Genomic DNA, 22,462 nt, shown 5'->3' on the forward strand with positions numbered 1-22,462 from the left:
ATCCCAGCTGCAGATCAGTAAAAGATATGTTAAAAAGTATGAAAATCTTTGTTTCAAACATATTGCAACAGTGAATTCTAAAGTCTCACTCTGTTAATTAAAAACAGACCCTCCTACATGGGAATCTTCCTCCTCTGCTATTCCCTAAACAGAATCTGAGGTTAATGAATATGACAACCTGCAGTTTTTGTTTCGGGTGAACCTCATTTCTCACTCCCTGCGCTCATTCCCACAGAGCTGTACCCTCCTCTCCTCTCCCACATGTCATCAAGACCTTTTTTAACTTGTTAAGAGGATTAACATGTTCGGTAATAGGCGTAGCATCCATTTCATTACAGCTCCATTGTCTTGGTGTTATTCAGGATGGCAGGGTGAACACTGAATTTCATGTCGGGCGTCCGTGTTCTGCCTGGCTCAGCTGTTTCCAGAGGCCCCGAGAAGGCGCAGATAGAGATGTGGGATTAGGGAGGCTATGCTGTGGGAGAAGAATCTCATTACAGGACATAATGCTCCTGGGTATGATGCTGCACTTCAATCATTACTGATTGGAAACAGAGACCAGGCTCAAGGTGTGAACAATGAACCGCATCTAATGAATATGGGATGAGCACAGAGAGCTTCGTCTATATGTCTGTCTCCCTTCCTGTTATTGTTTGTGTTGTTTGAAACTTGGCTTCAAGTATTCCTGTATTTAAAGGTAATTAGTCTCCATAGAAACAGCCTTTAAATTAACCCGAGAGACAGCAGCAGGGTTTATTTTAATGTAATCAAGGAAAGAGAGGAGAACTGACAGCTACCGTTATGTTGAGCACACACATAGTGGAATCACAGTTGGAAGAAACTACTGTCTGTAAAACAGCTTTTCCCAGGTCCACACTTTAAATCAGTACAGTCCTTGTTTGTTCATGTCTGTCATTTTTACCTGTTTGTTGCTGTTTAAGCTCCTTTTTTCAACGTTGTCATCTGCACTACATTCGTGTTGCTGCACATCCTGCCTTTGTGAATCTTACCCCTTCCCCTTGGACCTCTGTTTTTAAGGCCAAGGGGCAGGGACTAAAAATGCTGTAGTAAGCATGCCAGGCCTGTAGGTGGTGCTATAACTGTCTTGTCCAGAAGCAGCTTTTGAGAGATCTCCACCGAAGTAGGGTTGAGCTGATCATCTGATGTACTGGGGAATACTAAGAGCAAAATTGGAGCAACAGATGCACATTTTGTTAAAAGACAGTCAGCAGATTCAGCAGATTCAGCAGCACAAGTACAACACAGTAGTTTGCGACAATTGTAACAACGGTTCTGTTGTCCCGTTGTCCGCGCGAAGCGGAGTGTGACGTCAGTGTTTCCACTGAAAACACCTTACTGTTCACATGGCAACGGTGTCGGCAGCGTTTCAGAAAAATCCCACTCTGTAGGCCGTTTTCAAAAGTTTGCGTTTTAGGTCATGTCAACACAAGGCTGAAACACAACGAAACTTTTGGGTTTCACTCTAAAACCGTTGTTGTGTAAATGGCCCCTTAGAAAGGAGATGCCGCTCCATCCCTGCTACATCATCACCCCTGGATGCTCACTGGCTGTCATAGGCAGAGCGATTGTTAATTCACTTCAGCCTTTGTCAGATTAGGGTGACAAAAAAAATGTAAGCCATATTAGTTATTAGTGGTTGAAAATATATCCAAATAACCATCTAGCAGTGTAAACATACCGAGCTACATAACATTTTTTTAATTCTTTAGCTGCATAGCCCAACAAAAGAGATAGCTTTGTCATCGCAGCCAGGACCAGAAACTCCTCAATTCTGGCAGAAGGATTTTTGTTTTGGCTCCTCTTGTGTTCCTAACGTGTTATTAGCCTCTAGGTGGACATGTTGCTCTTGTGTAAGTTCAGGACAGTTCATCACAAGTTTTCATTGTCTTTCTCGCCTTTTTGTCTTTTATCCACCCTCTCTCCCCTTAATACGAGAAGTTGACACACATCAGTGATACACTTTCACAGCTCAAACCAACTGGTCTGGTTTCCATTGACCTCAGTTTACTCTGGCAGACTACATTCAGAAGTGTATCACAGTCTAAAACAGCTCTAAACTCAAAACTCAGCTCTAAAACCCAGATTGCTGCAACTTGCCACGTGAGTGTGCGCTTACTGGTTCACTGTCAGCGCTTTCTGCATGCTGCAGAGGATAATAATCTGTTTGGAAGAGATGGAGGCTGGGATCGAGCGTAAGTCTAATTATCCAGATTGCTGCAAGCCGCCCATGAGACCTGCTGCTTCAGGTTCGATCAGGTGGAAGGCAGTGCAGTCTGATTTGCCAGCTCTCATCAGAGCTAAAGGGTCTGCTGGGAAGTTCAGTCATTTCAGGACAGAGGGGAAGACAATGAACAGAGACGTGACAGAGTACAAGCAGCAGCACTTTTATTGACTCAGATAAGAAATTTGATGTGAGTTTGACTGGAGACCTAAGTTGATTGTGTCTGAACTGACTTGAGACTTGAGTTGGACTTCTCTGATTGACTTCAACTTCGGATTTGTTCTGATTACATTTGACCTGACATTTCATTTCAACCAGTCTTGATAGACTTCTTCCAAATACTTGGACTTTCTTGATTAACTTGACTTGAAATTCAAATTGACCCGATTTTATTAACTGACTGGTCTTTTTTCTCAATGTCAATTTTCTCAATGTCAATTCAGGAGCCAGTTGAACACCAAGAGGCATTAAGAGCTGTTACAGACCCCAAAGTAACTAATAGAAACTGTCGTGTCCCATCACTGAACTGCTGAACTTCAGATTTCTATTTTGAGTATGTAGGACATTTACATCAGAAAAGTGATAACATCAAGTACACTCAAATATTCGTCTCCACTTTTGAGTGCGCTTGAAACTGGGTTGAAAGATGTAACTGGGACACAGTCAGTGTCAATTGTCGGACAAATGGTTTTGCTCAAAGGAATTCGGGGAGTTGTTTGCAGTTTGAAAACTCATGACGGTACAGAAAGAATTTCTAGGAACACGTCAGAAAGCAGACGGGGCTGTGACATCCATCTTTAGGAAAGTGTATTTTTCCTTCTGAGGAGTGATACCAGAGAGAGGGAGTATATATGTCTGCTTTTGGAGCACTCTTCAAGTAACATCTTTAAAGGTATATTTATGTTTTACCTAACAGACGAAACTGGGATGTAAAAAGGAATCAAGCTCTGGATGATAACAATACGTATGTAGATTCTGGTCAAATTCTCAGTGGTCAAGAAAGAAGAAGCAGCCATTTAGTAAAATCATTCAAACGTATCACATTGTACATTTATCATCATCACATGCAAAGCATCCAGCAAAAGATAAGTGGTCTTTGTTCTCTGGAAGGGTAATCAGGACAATCATCCATATAACACAGTATGTAAAATGGACCAGTACTTACATGGATGATTGTCCTGTACTTATGCAAATATCTCAGAACAGTGTCACGCAGACGTATAAGCTTCTTCAGGGATTCAAAACACACAGAGAGGGTCTTGTCTAGAGGAAATCAGTGGAAAATATGGGAATCAACAGGAGCTGTGACAATGAAAAGTCCAGACGGGGGCCTTGGATGTGGATGTATCTGACAGCCACTTAAACATATGATTCATGGAACTGCGCACTGCGGATGAGGCTTGCAGAGGCTGAACCTATCCGTCATCAGCTCTGCCTCCTGAGCCGCAGTTGTCGGCTGTCGGACCGTATCGGCACGGGGCCGTAACTGGCGGTAGATAACACACCTAACGACGGCACAGGACTTAAATCACAGTGTCACTGGACAGCTCTGCCACCTGGGCCTGTGTGACCCTGGTCTGTGCTTCCCAGCCAGCTGCTCCTTTATAATATGTGTCTGTGCATACAGTGTGTGTCTTTGTGTGTGTGTGTTTGTGTGAGTGAGTGTGTGGTGGATGGTGGATATATTTATCTTTGAGTCATGCCACTGTCCCTCTGTTTTTCAAAGTGTGTCCATGTGATGATTTCATTTGTCCTCGTATGTTCCTACCAGAAGTGTAAGCAGGCAATTTTTTGCTTAACCAAGTCAAATTTAAAGTCTTAAATCACAATTCCAAATCAGGTTTCTAGCGCTCATGGGAAAATCAAAGTCAAGTTTCAAGTCTTTGAAGCGAGCACAGTTTCAAGTCTTAAATCTTTGAGCATGACCACAGACTGTAAAAAAAATGAATGTCATCTTACTTGGCTCGAAGTGAGGTCGCCACAAAAACTGCTCCCCCTGGTGGCTGGCTGCAGTATAGGTAAAAAAAATCCGGCTCTCCAGCCACTCCAGATGGGCTGTGGTCAAACTCTAAAAAATTAATACGCCTCATAGAAATGTTTCTCACGTCCGATTGTTGTGGTGGCCTGAAGATATCATTTTGCTGCTTTGTATTCAAGTCCTCATTTTCCTTAAAAGTTTTGTTTTCATTAGTTATACGAGGTTAAAAACAAGGCTTAACGTCACATTTAACAATGATTGACAGCTGCCGTTCTCATGTATTTTTTGGGGGGATTGTAAAATATGTCAGGAGGTAGAGTCAAGAGGTGTTTAGACTCTCAAAAGAAAAAAATAAAGTATTATTTTTGTCACCCAGCTCCACTCAGATTTTCCCAGTCTCTACTACTTCGTAGACTCTGGCCGCACAACTGCTTCAATGGCGCCTCCTGTGATGGGGGGTATTTTGGCTTTAAAACCATACAATGATAAATGGTGGAGCCACGCTGTCCACTCTATATTCAGTCTATGATAATGACTAGCAGAAGAGAAGGGAAAGTCTAAGTCGATTCTTAAGTCTTGAGCCCCGATTCCACCAAGCAGTTCAGTTCAGTTTGTGTTAAGCATGCATTTTGTGGCATTTTGACTGACTAATCATGAGACAGATCCCTAAACAATGGAGACTAATCGTCCCACATTTTAGGACCCTTCTGTTGGGGTGCCAGACTAAACCGATCTGATCTCAGAAGGTGGAGCTACAACGCTGCAGACCACTGATTAGTCGAAAGAATTGTCACTTATCGTGTCACAGTGGCTGCTGTATTTCTCCTGGCAGCAAACAGCCATCTGTGAAACAAAGGTTGATTTCCCCTTGTAACAAAGAGCCACATAGAAATCACAAAGTAGGCAAATCACTGGATGTCGTCCATCATTGGTTTTGTTTACTGTGTCGCATTTTTCTTCTTTGTTGGATTTATCAATAGGGTACACTGCTATGGTGTCACGCTATTACATAACTGACACAGCTATTGGTACTCGGCTTACACGCCACCTACCATGAGGGGGAAGTTGGCTGTGGAAAGGCAAACAGGATCAGGCTTAACCGATCCAACCCGTACCAAACTGTACTGATCTAAACTGGACTGCTTGGTGGAAATGGGGCTTTAGGCATCATTCTGAGACAGGTCTCTGGTCTCTGATGGGTCAAAGTCAAGTCTTTGAGAGGAAAGTCTAAGTCAAATCTCAAGTCTTGTGTCAGGACTCCAGGTTAAATCTCTAGATGTTAAAGGGTCAAGTCTAAGTTGAGTCTTAGGGCTGTAAGAGGAGTAGGAGTAGGAAATCTCTGAGGCGAGTCTAAGTCTAATCTCACTCTGGGTCAACTCTCTAGACCCTAAAGAGGCCAAGTCAAGTCAAGTCTGAAGTCTTTGGATGGCAAGTCAATGTCAAATCTCAGGCCTTCAATCTTTGATCACAACTTGAAGGCAAGTTATAAATCTATTAGTGCAGCACAAACATATAAGCTTAATCTTCTTTGTTTTAATCTTTAACTAGTTGAAAAAGAGGACACTTGTCTGAAGGCATAATTAAAAAACTACGACACTGAAATAGAAAGAAAAGACGAAAAAAAAAGATACTATCGGCTTGTTGAGTCACGGCCACTGACTAAAAGTTAATTTTGTGCTCTATGTTAAGTCCTCATGCATACAACACCCACTGCATACCTCTCTGCCCCAAAGAATGACTCCTTTCTGTGCTGCTTTTCTTCAGTTTCTTTCAATGGGAGCTTCTCTTCATCTGAATCTGAGGCCTGGCTGAAAAGGCTCCCCAGTCTCTGAATCCCCATGAGGAATATTTTTGATTTATGAGCTATACAAATAAAATTGATTCATCCAAACTGCTCTAACCTTTGGAAAGCTCTTTACAACCTAAGAGGTAACCTTTGTACTTTCATTGGGAGCAAACAGGTTTTTTATCTTGTTCTTTTTTTGTATTCTCTGTACCTTGGAATACCTCTGAATGCCTTTTCATCCATTGAACTGATGCTGATTGCAAAAAATTAAGCAATGTTATGATTATAAAAGATTGTGTCAGAAAACTCCACTGGTGACCTTTGAAACTAAAGAGAGAATCATAGACTTAATAAAACACAGATTCAAACTTCACTTGTTCATTTATGAAGAAGGGTTGTGATGACAAAAGTGCTGACTCCATTCAACTGGCTGATCTGGAAGCACACAGTGAAGTACCATAGTCTTGTAACAACACAGCATCAGCACATTCACCTAACGGTCAATCAGATACATTCCTGATTTTACATTATCAGGCATGAACTTCTGTGTTGATACAATCAGAACAGAAAAGCCCAGAAAAAAAAGCATCACTTTCAATTAAAGATGCTATGACGAGGATCTGTTTTAATTTGATTGCCTCGCCACCTTCTGGCCAGGAGTCTCACTTTCACTGGGGTAATGACTTCAAGCCAGGTGTATGTTTGTTTTTGGAATTAAAAGGAGATCAGATGGAAACAAATTTTTAACTTTTTACCGGATGCAACGCGCCAAGGTAAGGTATTTATTAACACAGTTAAGTAGCGATACGGTTTGAAATGTGTCAAGAAGTGTAGAAGCAGACCATATGTAGCCCTGTCCTCAGCCTGGTGCTCCCATGTATCAGTAGGCTAACGTGACAACAAGTAAACAGTCAGTTTGTAAGTAGTTTAGTAGCTGTCTATATTTAGCACAGCTAGCAACCTGGTGCTCTAAGACATGTCTGTAATGTTCAACGTTGGGGAGTTCTGGTTATGTCTTACCAATCATCCACCAAGCAGAGCTAACGTAACCTCACTCTTCATTCTATTGATGGACTCTCATGTTTGTACAGACCACTGCTGAATAACTGCTCCATATGGGTTGGAATGGACATGATCACAAACAGTTAAGCCCCTGTGTTTTCCCCATTAGCTTGTGCGCTGTCACTCTCTCGTTTAGCTTTCATCTGCTCGTATGCCATTTTTCTGTCTGACAGTTTGGCTCCAGTGTCCACCATCACTACAGAATAAATCACAGAAATTGTTCTCAGCAGAGGAAAACACAGATCTCTCTTCTCACTTCCAAACTAAGTCAGCCGGCATGGTGTTGTCATAGAGACTTAGACGTGCCATAAATCAATCCAGTCCTTCCTGACCAGATTGGAAGGCTAAGAAGTAGCAATTTGAAATAACCTGTAACCAGTTATATTGGCGCTGATAGTCTCATTTTAAAGTGTGGATTACAATCAGGCATATACTGTATAAAAAAGCATTGACACCTCCACATCCGCTTTGTTTTCCAGCACCAGAGGTTTCCTCTACGAGAAAACAGATGTGATTTAGACATAGCTCATATACTTGTGTCCTTGTACATTTCCTTCAATAACTCGCTGGCTCGAGCAGCATGAAATTTGATTAACATTTATTCCCTTTTAATGTGCAAACTTTATAGCTTGTCCCATCCGTGGCGGTTAACTCCTGTCTTGTAAAACAAAGTCATCTAAAATAAGACAGTGAAGTCGTGCAGCTGTTACACACCCTTCATTTGACTCACATCCCTAAACAAAGCTCAGTTCTATATTTACATCTTCGCAGATGAACCAAATGTTCGTCATGTCACCTGCGTCCTTGAAGCGCATGTTGGTGTGTCATGCTCAGCAGAGCGAGACACACAAATAACACAAGAACAAGCTCGTCAAAACAGACCGTGAATATGTGACTCACGGTTGGAAACTTGATGTGTGACCTTTAGTTTCAGGAGAGCACAGGTGCCACTTAGTGAAAGCTCATTTACGTCTGCAAATCTCATCCAGTCACTGACGGGTGCAGCCAGCACAGAATTAGATCGCTTGTTATAACTTACAACATTTCATGGTGCTGTATCTGGTTTGAAATGAACTCCTGTACAGCAATCAGAAAAAATGTGAAAATTGAAACTAAAATCTCCAAAGTGACATGTTTTGGAGTTAGTAATTTGCAGTCAAAACTCTGATGTTTTGCTGCGCACATGGCCTGATTTGAAAAAAGGGTGATTTAATTTAAACCCCTCACTCAGACGGTGTAAAGCGATGATAAAACGGAGAAACTGTGACTACGTTTTGAATCATCTCATTATTTGCTTAAGTCAGCTCAAGTTATTAACTAAACAAATATAGTACTGAGAAACAGAAAATAAATAAAGCAAGTGAGCCTTAAATGTCTGTATGAGGCCTCAGGTTAAGAAACACTTGGAGGAAAAACCTAAATTGGATGTTTCAGCTTAAATTCATCATGAGGGGTGAGCCAGTTTAATCGTAGATAAACTTAATAGCTGACACTCCTCTCTCGTGACCAAACGTGTTCTGAATATCATTATAATCTGTTCTTATTAGCGTAAATGCCATGGCTGCGTAATCATGCTTCATAATCTCTCTTCGTCCACTTCATATGAGTGTAAGTACTCCTGGCAGTCAGTGCTCACTCATCCTAAAATAGTCTGATTTAGAAATGAAACAGCATTCAGCTGAACAGCTCCTCTGGTTTATTACCACTGTCTGAGAGGCTCTGTTCAATATTTGTGAATGTGAACAGCTCTTTACTAAATAACTTATCTTACATTCAAGTAGTTTCTGTGATGTTTTCAGTAAAAAGCCTGGAGGGGCTTCATGGAGGATAAACTGAGGGGAGGGAGCGCCCACAGGGATTTTCTTTGAATGAGGGAGTATTTTCTGTTTTAAAACTGACAATATCCCGGCGGAATAAAAGCAAGCTGTTATTTCTACTCTCAAACAAAATCATTTGGTATTCAACAAAGAACAATGTTCATTGCTTGTGAAATTCTGCTTTTTGTATTAGGTCTTTAAAATTTAGCTCCTGGGATCATAAAGCCTACTGAAAATATTATGCATGACTTTAGTATTTAATGAATGGCCTGACTGGTAAAATACAACTCTTTCCACTGGGCCAAACTGCACTCATCCAATGAAGACCAGTTGGGACCACTCTTGCCAAAGGGAAATATTTATTGCTTGCAACAATTCATATTTATTGGTGGGAATCTGTTCTAAGAGACTTCCACTTGGGTGTGTAGAATACTGAAGCCTGCTGCAGGCAGAGCACACTACTCCTACCCTTTCATGGGCAAAAGTGAAAAACCAAGGCAGGGAAAGCACGCCTCCTCTTCTCTTTTATGTGCATGAATGGAAATCCAAGGCAGGCAGAGCACACCAGCCCTTCTCTTTTGTTTGCATTGATCAAGGGGCAAGGCAAGCAGAGCATACCATCCCTTCTCTTTTTTGTGCATAAATGGTGAGAAAAGGCATGAATAGCACACCAACACCTTCCCTTTTGTATGCATTAGTCAAGAGGCTAGGTGGGAAGAGCACATCACCCCTTCCCTTTTATAGGCAAAAGTGAAAAACCAAGGCAGGTTAAGCATGCCTCTTCTTCCCTTTTATGTGCATGAATGGAAACCCAAGGCAGCCAGAGCACACCATCCCTTCTCTTTTTTGTGCATAAATGGTGAGAAAAGGCAGGCAGAGCACACCAACCCCTTCCCCTTTGTATAAATTAGTCAGGGGGCAAGATGGGCGGAGCACATCACCCCTTCCCTATTATGTGCATAAATGATGAGCCAAGGCAGGGAGAACACAGCATCACAGCATTTGTCAAGAACTAGGCAGGTAGAGGAAACCACCCCCTTTTATGGAAAAAGATAAAAAAAAAATGTAATGAGAGCACACCTCCTCTTCCCTTTCACGGCATAAATAGAAAGCCAAGGCAGGTAGAGCACATGACTCATTTCCTTTTTGTGCATTAGAGCCAGTGCAAGGGGAGCACAACTCTACTTTCTCCTTTTTCCCTTTTGTGTGAAAAGCAGAGGCAGGTAGAGCATCAGCAAAGTCCCCAGTGGTACAGAACAGAGCAGGCTTTCTTGACAGTACATGTATTACCGGTAAAATCTGACACAGCATCAAAGGAAGAGCTGAAAGTCGGCAGAGGAAAGCAATTTAATAGAAAGGCCATTTTGACATTTGGCAGTTAGATATGTAGGTGAGCAGATCTTTTACTGATGTAGGCTGGCGATAAAACAAGTTGATGTACTGTAAACTGAGCTCCAGACTGACACTTCAGCACTTTGCTTATTTTGACTCTCACTGTTTTTAACCACCACAGCCTGATCCAAAGTGACTGCATGTTCTACATGACATTTATCTGCTGACATTGTGTGCATAGTTAATGTTTCCATGGTATGCTTCTTTTCGAAGGTAGCAAACAGCTTTACCATCATCCAAAATAGCTTCACACATTTCTTCTTAGATTAGTTAGTTGTTTTGATCATTTGCCTAGCACAGCTCAATGCTTATGTCCTATTTGTTTTGAAAGAGAGAACAAGAATAGCTGCACTTGCTGAGGGCATCGCTTTCATACACTGTCAATTTCAATCAGATGATTACAGAGATGATAGGCTAAGCTTAATGTTTTTTTACTCTAAAGTGAAGTCATTCTGCTCTTCTTTGTTGCAGCCTCCCTTTACTCTGCTTTTATGTCTAAAAAGAAATGTTCCCAGTGCAGCTTTGAAGTCTTAGATATTCTAGACAAAGCGGTTAAAATTGCTTGCGAACCCTAAAATATTCTGACACCAAGCGAAGGAATCTGACAGAAAGTGCTGAACTTTGCTGATGCAATCTGCCTCCTGATGTGATCGAGAGCTTCAGTGTCAAATGACTCTCCAGCAGTGCACAGAGTTTTGTTTACAGGGTGAGCTGTACGTGACTGTATCTGTAATTGCTTTGTGTATTGGATGTGCAGAGAAGAAGAAACAGCAGATAGCAGGATTGTTGCTGCTGTCTCAGTTGGAAGATTGAAACACAGTGTTTTCAGCGTCACCACAGAGCTGTAATTTCATGCTTATCACAATGAGCTGTTTAAAGAGGAATGCAAGCAAGAGGATTTATTCTGTTTCCCTCCACATGAAGCTGTGTCTCGCCACACACTGCCTCTAAAAATCAGCAAACCAAGAGCCAAACTGAGAACGATCCACGCTAAGAACTCATCTTTCAGCAAGCGTGTAATGACATTACATTTCTGTGTTAAAGGCTTGTAATTGCTTTGAAATTATCTTATCAAATGAAGCCACTGGAAACCCTGAAACACAAACAGCCCAGCGTTCAAGGCAGCTGTTCTTCAGGTCAGAACAGTCAAATCAGGAGAGCGGGGGAGTCATCACAGTGCTCAACATCGTAGGAAGACAGTTTGACATTTTCTGCGTCCATGTGACCCCGTCTGAAAGGGAAATGAGGCGGCAGGCGGAGGAACAGACCAGAGGCGAAGAGCAGTATCTCTTAAAGTCCATTTGCATTTATGTCCTCGTGATGTAAGGATGCTGAGAGGTTGTCGGTGGAACTATTAGTGAAAGAGGGACACCGGGTCAGAGGGGCGTGTTTACAGACTCTGCATACAATGTTTTGAAAACTGTTCCTCATTTATCACAAACCTGTGACATAAGCACATTTTGAATGCATAAGAAAGGATCAGATTCAGGAATGGATGATTTCAGCATTAGGTATTTGATTATCATTCACTGTAGGTTCACCTTACAGGTAGGTTAAGGCTAAACTAAGGAGATAGAAGGACATTAAAGACAGGCTGTTCTCCAAACTGCTTAATACGCACTACATGTGAATGTAGTAGGCACTGCACACTGCCTACTGCTTTTGCACGTAGTATGTAGTATGACTGTTCTGTTGGGCCTGTTTTGTAGTATACTACTCTGATTTTCAGTTTTGGAAAGCAGGGCTACAGGATGTTTGTTTTTATTTTGCCTTAATGCATCCCTGTGGCTGTTAGGGAGTGGAAGAGTAGATTTCCCATGCTGGACATGAACACAGAACTACAAGGTTATATATTGAAGAATAGATTTGTTACACTGAAATTTTTTATACTTCATTTCCAAACAAATTTTTTACCACATAAACACAAAAAAGTACCAAAAATTGGTACGGTTGAGTACCGGTACCGGTTGTCAGGTACCAGTCATCGGTATCAATGTGAAAGGTACCCATGCCTAGAAGGGATTGACTTTTGATTTTTATAGCTAATGGAAAAACCTCTTTCGTATAATCCACAAATGGTTTAAAAAATGGTAAATTATGGGTTTATATGGGCTTTAATGAATTTGTAGATGTAAACACCTCTTTGCAAATAGAAGGGTTAGTGACGCATCACTTCATTTCTATCACACGGGCCGTAACTTAAGTGTTGTTGTATTGTAGTTATGCTGCTGACATATTCCAGTAAATGGCAGTAATTCACTGAAACCTGCCACCTGCATTGACAAATGGCATTAGTGCCATGCATTGTGGTAAACGGTGTTCCAGGCAGACTGGTCAGTAGCATACTGAGAAATTTTCCTGGATCAGTAGGACATCCAGGGGTTTTTGGTGAACTGCAGATTTTGCAAGTTTCCGCATACTGACCACATGCTGAATTTTGTCCAAATAAGGTACTGGAAGTGCAATAGGGGGTTTGGAAACAGCCACATTAAATCATCCATTTTAAAGTCTCTGTACAAGGAAAACAGCTCTTAGTTTCACATCAACAATAACTCTGTCACATGTGGACGGTGTATTCAGTTATACTTCCAGTACCTACCCAGTTTCTGGCCTCAAGCCTTTAACAATAAAAGTCTTTTCCTGCTAACAAAATCTTGCCCGGCTAACATGACGGGGTAATTCTTCCAGCCGGTACAGACACGACGGCTTGCCCACGGCCTCAAAGGCTTTAAATGTATTTTCTGCTCTGGTTTGCGGCACTAAATTTGATAAGCTTCACTGAGCAACATCTTCCAAACACACCTGCATCACTGGTCATGTAGCAACCCAGCCCCATCTAATAAGCAGTATTAGATCAAATGTCTGTGAGGCTTCAGAAAAATATCACTCTAAAGAGATAAAACAGGCTCATAACAGCAGGCCTCGTGCTGTGTCAGTTTGTGTTAGGAATACGTCTCTGCTCCTCTGTCACCAAGACGGATACACCCAGAATATTTATGTCTTTTAGTGAGAGTTGCACTTGTTCTTCAAAAAGTAAAGAAAAAAAGATGACAAAGGTTTGGTCCTGATTGTGAAGTTCTAGAGCTCCATAAGGACAATAGAGGAGTGACAAGCGAACACATACAACACAGCTGGAATAGCAAAAGACGAGCAAACTGACATAAAATGAACTAGAGTTTGTTTTTTAACATCCATTTACTCGAAAATAAGGATGAGTATTGATAAGATTTTGTTGATACCGGTGTCATTATCGATTCTTCATGTGAATTTTTTGCGAAAAAAAAAAAACTTTACAGATTTTCTGTGTCCACAACATTTTATAGAGCTTATAATTAAATAAATGTGACCTGACACTTTTGGTTTTTAACATAGACAGATTTTTTAATGCTGGTGGTGTTGCCACCCTTGCATTGTATTTCAGTGTTGCACAAATTGCACTTTTGGTTGTTTGTGTCCTTTTTGTAAAGTAGTTCTGATTGCTTCTATCTCTTATTGTCTAGGAAATTCTGCAGCTAACTCATGAGCATGATTGACATGTGACACATCACATGACACTGATGTAGGGTCCGGTCGCTGTGGCGTAATGTAAAGAATCGACAGCGCAATTGTTCAGTAGCAAAGATAATAATGTCAATGGATCAAACCATTTCTAATCGATTATTACGAATTACTAATTGAAATTCCTTGAAATGAGCCTAAAAAATGTGAAGCTAACGTGTTTTTTTCCTACATTAAAACTTTTCCAAAGGGAAAAATCTCTAACTTGGCACTAATGTTGGGCAAAAAACGACATTCAAAAAGGTCAGGCTTGCGTCAAATCAATAGTAATATCACATTTTTTAAAGCTGAATCAAATCATACGATGAAAACAATTATTATCCTGATATAAACTAAAAGTTTTCAGTATAATGGGTCACAAAAATGAAATAAATAACCGTCATGAATCATTGATGGTTATGAAATTAAAGACAACTGGAGTGTGCACTGTAATGTAAAGTATAAATAAAACAGTATACACAACATGAGAGCAGTAATGTGAATTTCCAGCATTACTAATGGTCTGCAAATTTCTTTTGTCCTCACATTAATCAGGTCTGCAGATGAGCTTACTCTCCTCCTTCCACTCTCTTCCTCCCTCTCCTCCTCTTCCTCTTCTGTTTCTCAGGCCAGAGTTTGACATTTTAACTGCAGCATGCACAGAATTCAAAGCCTCCCGACAGAGCGGACAGCTTCTCCTCTCTGCACGTCTCATGCATCTGCTAAAACCTCTCTGACTCAAACAAGCTTGTTCCGATGCTGGGCTGCCCAAAGACTTGTTTCTTTTTGCTCACTGCTCCATGGAATCACAATCAAATCATCCAGAGAACAGGCCACAACATAACATGCGAGACATGGACGCCTGCTGCATAATTTGACAGAGCAGTCACTTTGTGATGCTTTTCCAGGCGCCTCAAAGACAAAGATGGATCTTCTTTCATTGTCCTAAGAAAGAGAAATGAGTGCAGCCGTGCTGCTGCTGCACCATCAGCTGTAATCCACCCTGTCACTCATAGTCTGTTATATGTTTAGCTCTAAATTGGATGTGAACCAGTCACTTCAGATTAAACCAGTAGGAAGCCTTATGAAAAAGGAGGCAATCAGCCCTCGGCAGCAGTATTAAAATCTGCTTGTAAAATTGTCAAGCTCTCTCCTCCCTAAACAGAGACGCAGATTCTCAAGAGTTTTCTCTCCCAGCCGGCGATGAATAATAATTCAGATATTTGCTTTTCGAGACAAACAGCAGTTCTGCAGCTGACACATTACGCATTACTGTGCCACATTTTGTTCTCCATTTTTTAAGCAGCAGCACAGAAGTCAGAGTAATCCTTCTGAGAGACTTCCAGAGTGGCCTTTTACAGAAAAAAAAATCACACAACTTGTGTTTCTGCAGAGCCATCTGAAATACAGTTTATTTTGTGGTCCATTTTCAGTGCAGTTCCAAAAGGCGTGAAGCAATTCCTAGTTTCTACAGTGTTGTTAATTTTCTTTTCTTTTAATGAGTTGTTAAACTAGGCGATATTTGATCAATTAAATGTCTACAAGAGTAAAAAAGTGACTTAGAAAATAACAGCTACTGGTATTTGAGAGGCTGAAAGAGTTGATTCAGTGATATCCCAACAACTCAGACATGGAAATTAGGGCTGAGCTGGGGGTTTTCAAATTCTGAACTAATTTTTAAGTAATGAAATAATCAATAACATCATGTGAGTTTTATCCCATCTTATTTTTTTTAACTTGCCCCTGGTTGTTGTGTGACATGATAGCCAATGATGGTTGTTGGGCATTTGAAGGCTGATTTTCTACCAACATATAGACAAAAAAAAATTAGGCTAGGTGCAGGTGAAACTGAACATTTTTGAGTGATAACTCGGACTTGGTAAAGTAAAAGGAATCACACAGGTTTTCCTCCTCCTCGCCCTCGAGGATTCTGAAAATGCACAGGTTGTTTCTGTGGGAATGTGCTCCCAAATCTGTTACTGTAGCCTGAGCATGCTCTTGGTTCTGCAAAACTTGGAGAAGCACGTCCTTGGCATTCACACTCCATTTTTCTGTCTCCGCCACTCGTTTCCCCTCTTCGTCCATTCTGGCACCTGTGCTATATTCAGCTCTGCCCTGATCTCACGCAACCTGAGGTTGATGTCTTTGTTAAAGCTTACGAGTTCTTCCCTCATGTTTCGTTAAATAGTCTTACACATTTCATTTAATTCCATCTACATTTCTGTGTGACCTGTCTATTTCGACAGGCTCTTACGCTGGGTACCCAGGTCCAGTTGCTCATTAGCGTCATCTAGAGTTTCTACAGTCTCTCCTGTCACCATTTCTTCATTTTTCTTGCTCTGTTTACTTAATGTGGACTGAGCTTTCCTTCATTTATATTTCCCCATAAGAGATTAGATTAAACAGATAATTAGAGTTCCCTAAATCGGGGGAATTCGTTGGACCTTTCTGGTAGCTTACAGATTAATCAACAGCTCGTCTCGTCGCCATAACTGGAAGTCGAAATGGTTTGTTTTGTCTTTTTCTGCTTTAATGTATTTTCCACCCTTTGTTTTGTTAAAAAAATATGAAATAAAAGTTCAAGAAATAAAAAAACTGAATATGTATGGGAGGGCTGGGACATTATGCTTTTATCCCTATTCAATTATTTTACGGTTTTTGGGTTGAAGATTCGATTTAAACTGCAGTTGTTTGATATTTTGGGTTTTTACAATTTTTAGTTTGCCTTTTTAAAACTGGACCAAATAAAGAAGTTGAGTGATAATGATGTATGGAGACATCAGACAATCAATCAGGAGCCATATTTTCCCCCAAAAAATGCACATCACATGAGTCAGTTTCTAAGATTTATACAGGGGATCTGACATCTCCACTTTCTTCCAACCCAGCATAAAAACAAACTAAACAAACTAAAATTAAGGACTTTAATTCTTAAAAAAAAATCTATTTTTGACCATAAAATCCTGATTTAGAATTGTTGAACAAAAAAATCCTGATACTTCAAAACAACAAACCGGCCCATAACTAACTGTAAACAGAAAGTGAAATCCTGTCATAGATTTGTTAAGTTGTTTGTTCACTTTAATTTGAGTCAGTTTTTTGCTCCATTTCTTTTCAGATCCTTGCAAATTTGCTCTGATACAAGTGTGCCAGATTATTTTAACAGCTCCTCTCTGAATTACTTTGAAGCCAAATAAGAATTATAATCTGTTTTGTTTTAAACCAACCCCCAGCAGTATGAATGCTGTATGTTTGTCGGTGACACATTTTGAAAAGGATATTTTCTGTAAGCGACATCACACTCAACCTAAAAATGTGTGAGCCATGTGGATTCAGAGCTCTGACTCAGATGAGAGTCATTTTTTATTCACAGGGCAGAAAAACTACCATGTTTACATTCAGTGTTTCTCACAAAAACCTATTGTGTGTTGTGTTAGAGTGGGTGTGTGTGTTTCCTTCCTGTTATCTTGTCACTCTTAAACCACTCAAATGTTTAAAGATCAATAAAACATGTTCATGTGCGTGAACGTCCTCACTGTACATTCAGTCTGAAGAGTAAATCCATAAGAGATTTGGCATTGTGTAAATGTGTCAGATTAGCGAACGTATTTCACTTTAAAGGATGAGTAATCACTTCATTATCCCGTCTTTCACACCTCTCAGATTTCTGATTTGTGTGCAGAATCATTTATCATCTTCATAATGTGCAGTGATGAACATGAAAATGTAAAAATCATTGCAGCGTGCGCCGTAAGCCTCCTGTAAAACCTGGAGCGCTGCTGCATTGTCGGAGCGAGTGGGGTTTTGCATATTAAGGTCGTAACACATTTCTTTTTCGCGGAGCCATAAATCTTCTTTACTGTGAGAGAGGGGAGACCCGGTGTAGCTTAAGAGCAGCCTGAGCAGTCAGAATGAGCTTAATAGTATCACGGTTATTAGACTTATGCTTGGGATTACTCCCTATTGTGGAGCTCTCTAAGGTGCGACTCTGCTCTAAATTATTCAACAGTACAAGTGAGATTAATTGATTATTGAGCTTTAGATCAATGATAATCAGTAGCTCTGTGTGTAATTCTGCAGCTTAGGTCTTTGTCTTGTTCTCCATCCCAGGAGAAATCTCTAAAGTTGGTCCTCATCTGTTTTCTAATCCCTGGTTTTACTCCTCTGGACTTGGACAGGCATCACATTAAAATGCTGAGCAGAATAGTCCACAGAGCTTTCCGACGCTGTCACACATCCCAGACTCACTCTGCTTCTGTCCTTTCCTGCACATTTCTTGTCTGTATAAGAAGTTTAAGAAAAAAATCCTCATTGTATCCTGATCTATTTAAACTCCTCTGACCTTCCACCATTTCTCCCTTTGCTCCTGCCGAATAAATCCTCATAAACAGTTTGCAGCTCTTACACACAGACACAGGGATGTTGCTAAATCTGCCAAAGTCCATCTTGATTCTCTTTGAGGCAAACACTTCAAGGTGTTTTTTTCCGCTAAAGCCTTTCTTTATGTTTCACACCAAAAGTTGATAAGATAAACCTCTCAACCTGCATGAGGCTTTCATTTCCAAGACATTTTTCCTCACTTTGAATAAAACATAAATCAAAAAAAGAAAAAAAAAACTGTTAACTCTGAAGTGTGTTACGTAGGGGCCACGGATAAAGACGGGATGTTTTTACTGGAGGCTTTTTTGTCAGTGCTTTAGGAAGTGAAGCTAAAAGGATTATCCACCGTGAAGTTCAGGTTTCTTTTTTATCAAGATACTGTTCAATAAAAACTTTCAAGTACTGAACTAAATAACATCTCTGGCTCGCAGCTGTAGTCCCGTAGTTTGTATTCAGGTCAGAAAAAGAGCCGCAAACAGTTGTCTGAGTAGAAGTGGTCACATGTGTAAAGGTTTGTTTATTACAGCAGCAGGAGGACAACATTGTCCTAACCTGACCTCATCCTGACTCCCAGATTTATTTTACATGCAGAACATGAGGAGCGGTCAGATAACATCTTAAACCCTTCAGTTGGAGCCGGCTGGTGGATGACGTGAGGTGGTGAAGCTGAACGTATGAGTGCAGCAGTGGCTGTGTCAGAGCGAAGAGGGACCAGAAGTGGATCTGCTTGATAAAACTGCCAAATTAGGAGGAAACTCTTTTAGGATGATGAGGGTGTACGTTTTTAGTTGGATGTTCGATCAAACGTTGGATCCAGATGTAGACGGAGCCTTCTGTCTGTGCTCTGCATTCATTTTGTCTGTATTTTTGTCTGTACATTTCCATAAAGCTTATGAATACAGGCCAAGTGGAGCTGTACCCGTGGAAACTGTGGGGGCAGTGTTGCTGTTTCTACCAGATACTTAGCTTTGGTGAGACACTTCTACCTCCGTTTTTGTCTTTTATGCAAAAGGTACATTAGCTCCTCAACAGTCGCCATGTTTGTTTTTGAGTTTGCTATTTTAATAAACTTTTGACTATGGGCTGCTCCCCCTGCTGGATGTATTGGTTAACAGCAATTCCAACGTAAAGAATGCATAGAAGTATGTGGGCAGTGAAGGTAACATCGTTTGAAAAGAACGTATACATTTTGGTTTGTAAAGGGATCCTTAGTCATACGTTCAACAAAAAGCAAACATTTAAGTATTGTAGGCTGCTGGACACATGCTGTGTCTAAGCTGTACCTTTGATTAACTTGCAAGTTGCACTGAAGGCTGGTGGTGCTAGCTCTACTAGTGTTAGCCACACTCAGCAAACAAAGAAGTGTCCTGAGGCTGTGTTGCCTTGTTTTGCACTGTTAAATAAATTCTGCTCAGTTTAGAAAGTTTTTGGATGTTACTTTACTGTTGGATGAGTTGGTTAGTTGTGGTTTCAATTTCTGTGACAAGGAAAATGGCCTCAAGGCATTCCCAGAGATGATGCTCAACTAGTATGAGATCAAACTATCTTGATGTCCTTTATTATTAGTCTCTCAATGTTTTGGGGTAATCCAACAAGCTCGTCTTGCACCTCCTTTGCGTAAGCAGATAGCTGGCTACCACTGAGTCTGAGTTTGCTCAAAGTTTCTGTTAAGAGTGCACCGATCACAGATCTTTAAAAGGCCTGGCCTGCCGATACCAATTTGGGCCAATACCGATTTTTATTTTCTTTAACTGACAGCATGTACCTCCAATGTTCCAGTCTTATTTTATTGAAAATCATTGAACAATACCTGCGAAACAATAAAATCTTTATGTTTTTACTTAAACAATAAAGTGTCCAGAGTTTTAGGTCTCAGAGCAGAAAGCAACAATGGCTGGCTGTCAGACCTTCCCAGAGATATATAAGATCAGTTTCATATGTAAGATCCCCCCAAAATTAAGGAAATCGATCAATCGATCGGCCAGCTGATCGATCAGTGCATGATCTAGTTTCTGTCCCTTCAAGATAGAAACTAACCCTTTAAAAAAACTGGTCTGACTAACATTTTTTACCCTTGGCCTTAGGGGTTTTTTGAAATTTTGACTTATTGTGAAATAATAGCATCCTGTGGTGTGAAATTTAAAGGTAAAAATGTGGAGAAATGTGCCCATTCAACATGTAGCTAGCTTTCACAGAGATGCTGGAATGGCTGCAGGCTCAAATATTGATTTGGATGTCGACTAGATATCAAAATGTTGATAAATATTGGTCAGACTGTGGTGTATGAATTCAGCAGAACATGGTTTGTTTGTATGTGTGCTTGGAAAAAAGATTTTTAGCCTTTAAAATTGGGCAGAAGCATCAAGGTCACTGGATAAATGGAGTTTACTTTCTGTGTTCAAGTGTGTGCAGTACAGTATGTGGGATGTATGTTTGACTTATTTCACTTATTTTATAAAGTCTGCAGACTTTATTGAAGTCTTACCTTGACCTTCAGCTTTCAAATTTGTTTTCCAGGTCAACAGTCTGGATTGCAATCAAGTCGAACTGTATCACAGTTTCTGCAGCCCTTTCTAAAGTGAAGACATAAACAGCTATAATAACCTCAGCACTAATGAATGACTGACTGTGAAGACTGAATGTAAATTTTTGTAAGTAACTAAACTTTGAGAAGCAGGGAAATCAATGTGGTTCTTGAGCTTTAGAGTTGTGGAAATGGAAGTATTCAAGCGGTATGAGGTGCTCAGTATCGATCGTGTGTCTGCAGCAGCAGCAGAGGAGGCTTTTCAAAACTCCTTTTGTTGGTGTTTTTGTTGCAGCCTTTTCTTTTCTCTCTGAGTCAATTAAAATTCAAACCTGCAGTTCACAGCATCTCTGTTCCAGCCCCACTCCCCAAAAAATTAAAATGCACAGTGGTTGACAGGTGACAGGTGGGTTGTGGGAAGGTTTGCTGTTTGACAGGTGGCCCGTTTCCATGACTCCACAGCAGATACTCATTATACCAGCCCACGAGTCCCCCATGTGGGAGAGGGCATACGTGTTGTTTGGTACATACAGAGTCTGTTTGGTTGCTGTGAGTCTGCCGTTATGATTGGTTTTAGCCCTTCATGTAGGAGTTGGGCTTTTTTTACAGGCTGTTTACCGCTGTTTGCATATTGGACGCTGTAATGAAGGTTTCTGCTATCACACAGCTGCAGAGGAGATGTGAAATGTTCAGTATTTTTAGCCTCGCCAGCAGCACGGCTGTTCTTGGGTCCACTTTTAAGGATGAATTGTATCAATATTTTAATGATGATGAGATCTTTTCACAATGTTTAACCCTGGATTCATCCTCATACCCCAACATGAGCCTTATGAAGCTATGATAAAGCTGTTTTGGGTGGATCGTCATTAAATCAGAAACATGTTTTTATCCACTGAGTTATTGTGATGTTGTGGATGATCCCCTGACTTTCTAAATATGGATGGTGAATTTGAAGCACACCTAAAGTTAATCTCTAAATATATTAAACTCAGATCAGATCAGAATTTCTTTATTATTACTAGGGGGAAATTTGAAACTCAACAACATCCTCTTCACCCTCAGCAATGTATGGCATAATACATAGTTAGCTGGTAGTGATGTCTAAAGAATCATGACAGAGACAACAAGAACAAGAGCTGTGGATACCTTAGAGGTATAGACCTCCAGATGTGTTAAAACTGTGGTAAATTAAGTATCCCATTCAGGCTGGCTGCAGAAACACTGAATACCACCAACATAATGATTCAAAAAGACAATATTTACAGAAAAAAACATGCAGACATCCTGGATCAGAAAATGCACTGGAAAAAATCAAAATCTTACCAAGCGTTTTTGTCTTATTTTCAGTAGAAAATGTCTATTTATTCTTGATATGACCCACATTCACCTGACCAGTCCAGAAAAATATCTTGTTTCAAGTTATTCAAAGGCAAAAATTAGGTCTGAATTACTTGTAACGAGTAAAAAAAATCTGCCAATGGAACAAGAGAAAAGTTACTTGTATTGAGACATTATTCTAGTTTTAGCAAAGTTTAAAGTAAGGCAAAAACACTTCATAAGATTTCAGTTTTTTGCAGTGTGGTTTTGGTCTCAGTAGTCCAATTCTCTACTTGTACACATACAGAAACAAATGGGTGACATCTCATAGACTACGTCCATATATTATACAGTTTATGACACAGATGAACCCTCTGTCCGTGACCAGTTGGAAAGAACACTGTATCCATCCATCACACTGGTATGG

General features: G+C 40.5%; 1 protein-coding gene across 1 annotated transcript in view; it reads left to right on the forward strand.

Annotated features, from left to right (window-relative positions):
• st6galnac3 (ST6 (alpha-N-acetyl-neuraminyl-2,3-beta-galactosyl-1,3)-N-acetylgalactosaminide alpha-2,6-sialyltransferase 3) overlaps nt 1–22,462 on the forward strand; it is a 102,927-nt gene that overhangs the window by 43,268 nt on the left and 37,197 nt on the right. The window lies entirely within an intron of this gene.

This window comes from Halichoeres trimaculatus, unplaced genomic scaffold, assembly GCF_033239565.1.
Source record: "Halichoeres trimaculatus isolate MK-OKI-2021-1 unplaced genomic scaffold, fHalTri1.1 fHalTri1_scaffold_15, whole genome shotgun sequence".
In the NCBI taxonomy this organism is placed as follows: Eukaryota; Metazoa; Chordata; class Actinopteri; order Labriformes; family Labridae; genus Halichoeres; species Halichoeres trimaculatus.